General features: G+C 40.8%; 1 pseudogene; it reads right to left on the bottom strand.

Annotated features, from left to right (window-relative positions):
* Nucleotides 1-3,077: 3,077 nt before the first annotated feature.
* LOC138035529 (uncharacterized) lies at nt 3,078-4,738 on the bottom strand (annotated as a pseudogene).
* Between the last annotated feature and the right edge of the window lie 1,782 nt (nt 4,739-6,520).

Here is a 6,520-nt window from a genome sequence, read left to right as displayed (position 1 = left end):
AATTAGGAGCTCCAATTTATACAGTGCAGTCCAAAGAAGTGATCATGTCTGATTACAAAGGAGTATTTGATCGTGTAGGCAAGTTAAAAGACTATCAAGTCAAGTTACATGTTAATCCTGATGTACCCCCAGTGGCCCAGCCAGTCAGGCGTACTCCATTCAGCCTTCGTGACAAGGTGAAGGAGAAGGTTGAGGAACTTGTAAAGATGGATATTATCGAGCCAGTAGAGGGCCCGACACCGTGGGTTAGTCCGGTAGTAGTGGTGCCAAAACAGAATGATGAAATTCGGCTATGCGTGGACATGCGTAGGTAGAGCCAACGAAGCCATAATCAGAGAGCGCTACGCCATACCTACTGTAGACGAAGTGCTACAAAGCCTGAACCAAAGCACAGTATTTAGTAAGCTTGATTTGAAGTGGGGATATCATCAATTAGAACTCCATCCAGATTCCCGTAGCATTACTACCTTTATCACTCACTGTGGATTGTTTCAATGTAAGCGCCTTTTGTTTGGAATAAGTTCTGCCCCAGAAGTGTATCAGCATGTTATCCAGCTAGCACTTAGTGACTGTGAGGGAGTTGCTAACATCTCTGATGACATAATTGTACATGGCGGAACTACCAAGGAGCATGACGAGAGACTAAAGCGAGTCCTGGAGAAACTGAAAGAGATGAACTTAAACTCTTAATGCAGAAAAGTGTAAGTTTCACATGACCAAACTAGTGTTTATGGGACTCATGCTAACAAACCAGGGCATTGGTCCAACTGAAGAAAAAGTGAAAGCTATTGTTGAGGTGAGAGAGCGGCAGAATGCATCAGAAGTTAGGAGCTTCCTGGGACTTGCTAACTACAATGCACGGTTCATCCCAGATTTCGCCACAGTAGCTGAACCTTTGCGTAGACTGACAAAGAAAGGTGTCTGTTTCAAGTTTGGAAACGAACAGAGAAAAGCATTTAATGAGCTGAAGAGCAGATTAGCAAGTGCTGAAACCCTTGGGTATTTTAACAAAGATGCCAGGATACTACGGTACTTATAGCTGATGCAAGCCCAGTTGGTCTTGGAGCAGTACTTGTTCAAGAGCAACAAGGAAGAAAGAGAGTTATCAGTTATGCCAGCAAAAGTCTGAGTGACGTGGAAAAACGGTATTCTCAAACCGAGAAAGTGGCGTTGGCAGTTGTTTGGGCGTGCGAACGTTTCCATGTGTACCTGTACCGCATTGAATTTGAACTATACACAGATCACAAGCCATTAGAGACAATATACTCAAACAAATCAAAGCCCTGTGCCAGAATTGAGCGATGGATTCTGAGGTTACAACCATACAGTTTCAAAGTAAAATACCTGCCAGGAGAGCAGAACATTGCAGATTCGCTATCACGCTTACTTCAAGAAGAGAACCAAGCAGTTTCAACAGTAGCGCACAAAGTATCACATGAATTTGTCAGATTTGTAGCAGTAACCTCCACTCCACCTGCAATGACGACACGTGAGATTGAAGACGCATCAGCAGAAGATGAAGGACTAAGTGAGTTGTGGAATTGTAAAGCGGGGGAAACTTGGAGGAAAGACCAGCTCAAGCAGTACATACCTGTAGCCAGTGAACTGTGTGTGATTGGCAAGCTTATCCTCCGTGATACCAGAATCGTAATACCCAGCAAGTTGAGATCCCAAGTTCTTACGTTAGCACACGACATCCTGGGGTTGTTAGTATGAAGCAGAGGTTGCAATCAAAAGTATGGTGGCCTGGGATCGACAAAGAGGCAGAAAAATTTTGCAAAACGTGTTTTGGGTGCCAGCTAGTGAGCAGTCCTGCCCATCCTGAACCAATCAAGTCGACCCCCTTGCCACAAGGTCCTTGGACTTGCTAGGTCCTTTACCGTCAGGTGACTCTGTTGGTCGTAGTTGATTACTTCAACAGATATTATGAAATTGAGATTATGCGTTCCACGACATCTGAGAAGATCATTGCGAGTCTGGAGAGGATCTTCATGATCCATGGTACCACTATCAATAACCAGTGACAGTGGTCCGCAGTTTGTTTCAAATGAGTTTGAGAAGTATTTGGAAGACTGTGGTATTGAACACAGGAAGACCACACCATTATGGCCCCAAGCGAATGGAGAGGTGGAAAGGCAGAACCGATCTCTTTTAAAAAGAATGCGGATCACACAAGCTGAGGGAAAACAGTTAAAGGAAGAAGTTTGCAAATATCTGATTGCATACAGATTGACTCCTCACACCACCACCGGAGTGAGTCCAGCTGAACTGCTGTTTAGAAGGAAAATTCGGACCAAGTTACCTGAATTCCACGAAGATAATGTAGCAAGTGAAGTGCGAGACAGAGACGGCGAAATGAAAGCAAAGGCTAAGTTATATGCTATGTATATATGTTTCTAGATGCAATCTATCATAACCACAGGTAACCCAGGCTCACTGTGTACGTCACATAGGTATTAAAATATAGAGAACATATGAGGCGAAGTTTAGGTCTGAAAATTTGCTAGAAAATGGAAAAAAGAATTGATAAAACTTACCATGTGGTGAGCTGTTGTTCTCTTTAATACGTACATGAAGTTTCGGGGAAAATGGTCCCCGTTCACCTTCCTTCATAGTATAGTGACAAGGTAGGAGACAGAAGCCAGCTTAAGGACTCCGATCGACCCAAAACAAGCACGATTTTTTTCGTGAAAATCAAATCCAGTCGCTAAATAAACACGCCAGGTTCGTAGAACAGGAATTTCTCTAAACCATGAATCCACTGAAGCATCTCCAGGTGGCAACGCGAAGCCACTAGGCTCCGTAGAACTTTTAAGTTGACCTGCTAAAATGGCGGCCCGAAAGCGTTGTCCTCGCTAAGTGTCAAATTCAAAATGGCCCTGAACTCGGGATGCCTGGTGATGAGGGGAATATATATCCCCCTGGAGAGACGAGAGTCCCAGATTGCTCAGATTGCTTGTTTTTAGCAATTTGGGACTCTCCTCCCTCCAGAACTTATCATACTCATCACCAGGCGTCCCAAGTTCAGTGCCATTTTGAATTGGACACTAACCCTAACCCTAACCCTTTCATGGTTCTCATTCACATCCTGCCCTGTTCTCTGGGCCACTCACTACAGCGATGGTGTGAGTGCCTTGTTTTAAGGAAAGAAATAAATTGTACATATTATGCAATATCATTTGGATTGTAGTTATTACTATGTTTGACCTGTTTGAAATAACAGCTTTTCAAATGAAGATTGTAAGGGTTATTGAAAACACAAATTCCTGCATCTATTTTGATATCTATGTTTTGTTTGTTTTTGTTATTTACGTTTTGAAGATAGCAAATCATCTTTACTCTGAAGAATTGAAATGCTTAAGACAATGAAATTGCTCACTCTGCTCTTTCTAGCACCATCACCACTGGAATGCAACTCCAAACGTATGTGAATACATTTTTTTAAAAAGTGTGTGAACCTCAAGTTATAAAAATATGAGTCATGGGTAAATTTGCTTCTGTAACAAACAAACCCCAAATTTCTTCTTTGTACAAGCCATTACATGCAAAAAGAGAAATCATGTTATACATACCATGTGTTTTATTTGTTCAACTAGTAACTCTTTGAATGAGTACTGTGCTCCTGGGGCCTTTCCTGGAGTAGACTGGATGACACAGCCACTGTTGAGGTCCTTTCGACACTGCTTAATAACATAGGACTTAGGCATTCCATCAACTGTCGGGGACAACTCACTGATAAACTCATCTCCAACCCAAACTTATCAATGGGATACAATATGCTTTCTACCTTAGCTTTGTCATCCTCTCTTAGTTTTGCATATTGTGTGCCACTTGGGCATGCAGTTTGGTTTGAAGGATGAGACTGCTCTTGAGCTGAGGGAGTTGAAAGGGTGTCAGTTGAAAAGGGAAGTGTGTCAACAGATTGTGTGCCCGGCGAGTTGCCACCTTGTGGAACATCAGTAAGTAAAGCTTGGAAGCGTGCACTCTTTGCAGTATTGAAGTCAACAGGGTATATTTTGGAACTATCTGGATCCTTCAATCTTAGGCAGTCAAGTTCAAGCCCAAATAATTTACTGAAATATAGGGCCTTTTGTGGTCTTGTTTTTAGTTCCTTCATGTTTTGGGCTTGTGCTGTTTTCAGTTTTGGAAGACCTTTGCCCCTAACCTTACTGAATTGATCTTTCTCTAGATGTTTTATGTATTTTTCAGAAGTTCAGTTTCTTGTTTGCATGAATTGAAAAGTTCATTCTCTTGGAGCATTCCTTGTAACAGATCATGGTTTTCTGCTTCCAATGTTTATCCACTGTATGCTGCAGGCTGCTAATATCCTATTCCCATTCTTGCAGATAACGTCATCTTTCAGTATGCAATTCTCCTGTAGGAATGCAAGAATTCTTTTCTCTGTCTAGCACTTCCTTTAATGTTTATTGTCCTTTTTTTAGCATTAGCGACAACGCAGCTATTGGACATAGAGCACTGTTTCCAATCTTTCACTTTTTCGGTTCAAGCGAGAGGCATTTCCTGGTATATTTAAATTGACAAAGTCAATATACAGAGTACTATCTCGCAAGGTACCAGAAACCATTTCTCTTCTCCAGTAAGAAAGTGCTTCATGGTTGACTTTTAGCCAAAATACAACTTCATTGCCGTCTTCACGTTGCTGCAATACGTATTTAAGTGATGTATTTGGGCATTCAGAAAGAGAAATTATTTCCTTTTTATCGCACTGTGAGGACATGTCGAAAACTTTACTACTGTTGTACTATATTAAACACTACACAAATCGTGCACTATGTTTTCCAATTTTGCGGGATCTGCGTGTAAACTAGCTGCTAGTCTTCCCTCGTGTCAAAGAATGAACTTTTGAAAGGCCTGGGACATTTGTCTTCAAGATGGCGACGTTGTTTTTACCGAAAGGATTTGTTTTTTCTCCTGTAATCATTGTGAATCTGCCTTCATGTCGCTTTCGTCTGAATGTCGATCTACAATCACATTATATGGATTTTGAAAACCGGACGCAGTTGTTGACGAAATGACGCTACATTTTACACGAAAACGGACTGATATTGGAACTTATCGAATGGATGAAAAGTAAGGTTGGTGGCACTCGTGCAGCAGTGTAAAGTGAAAACAGAATTAGTTTCCGCTACAATCTTTAACTCACAAGCACTCAAGAAGACGTTGTAAAATAAGACTTTACAAAATTTGCAAAAGCGCACCGAAATTTAAAGGCTTTCTGCCACACTGGCTTTAAAACAATCCTTGGACAGGGGTAATCAGAACTAGATGCAAAGTAGCTCGTTACTTGCACAGCACGAAATCGTAACTTTACACAAATTGATTGCAAGTGTAAAGTTCCTTAAACTTGCACAGAGAACTTTACGCCTCATTATTAAACTAGCATAAAGTTGCAGAAAGATGACAACGCCTAAAGTTGCGTAAACGTGACGTAAAGAGTAGTAAATTCTTCCTTTACACTTACACTTTATGCATTATGTGTAAACCAACTTAAGGTCGCTGAAAGTTGAACCATAAAGAAAGACCTGATACGTCTCACTAAATCAAAAATATACTACAAACAGCCGTCATCACTGTCGTTTATAAGTTGTTTTTCAAGACAGACCTTATACTTTAATTTTGCTCTTGCGTGTAACTAGTTACTTTTGTCGAGTCCTTAAGGAAACACAAAACTAAAACTAAACTAAGCCATGGCTAAACACTAAAAGTGTTTTCTTGTTGTTTTGGTTCGTTTTTAATTGTTAATGAAAGAGTTAACGAACTGCATGAACTGATCGTAGATGCTCTCTTTACGGCAACGCCAAAAAGAAACTTGCAAATTTGCTTAAATTTCAAAGGTTCTCCACATAGTTGTCGCTTTAAAGAAACACTTGCGCTTTATCTCCACCAGCTTGAAGCCTGGCTTTGGCCAATTGGGACATAAAAGTTATTCGCCAGCCGCAAGGTCCGTATTGGATAAAATTGTGCCCAAGGTCTTGCATACGTGGCCGTGAGACGTACACAAGACTTTTCCCAATACGCACCGACCAAGGCCAGCAAATAACGTTTTCATGTTTTTCATGTGCATGGGAAATTTGGAAACAGTTTCTGAATAGCTGATTTCGCCGGTTATGTTTCCCGCTTGTATACAAGCTTATGTTCTACTTACGGTAGTAAACTTTGCTACCGCTATGAACAATTTAAGAGTCAATGTCAGTAAGAATCGGAGATAATCCCAAAATCACGGACACAGCTCAAAATTCGTTTTCGCTGATACTTTTTACATTGATAGAGTATTGTATCGTAGTTAACAAAATAGGGTTAGTTTTGTCTAATGTTTGCGTTCACAAGGGGAATTAAATAAAATCGGTTGGGTCCGTTTTGCACCAAAATGACCTCTTTGATGAACCGAAATTTTACTATATTCGTGACTCTTTCAAGTTTGCGGGGTAAAGCCTATAAATGATTTCTTACTATGAATAAATAGCTTGTCCCTTGGTCAATTAAATATTGTCTATAATGA

The sequence above is a fragment of the Montipora capricornis genome, unplaced genomic scaffold (genome assembly GCF_036669925.1).
Source record: "Montipora capricornis isolate CH-2021 unplaced genomic scaffold, ASM3666992v2 scaffold_419, whole genome shotgun sequence".
In the NCBI taxonomy this organism is placed as follows: Eukaryota; Metazoa; Cnidaria; class Anthozoa; order Scleractinia; family Acroporidae; genus Montipora; species Montipora capricornis.
The sequence above is the reverse complement of the archived record's forward strand: the minus strand, read 5'-3'. Positions and strand labels throughout refer to the sequence as shown.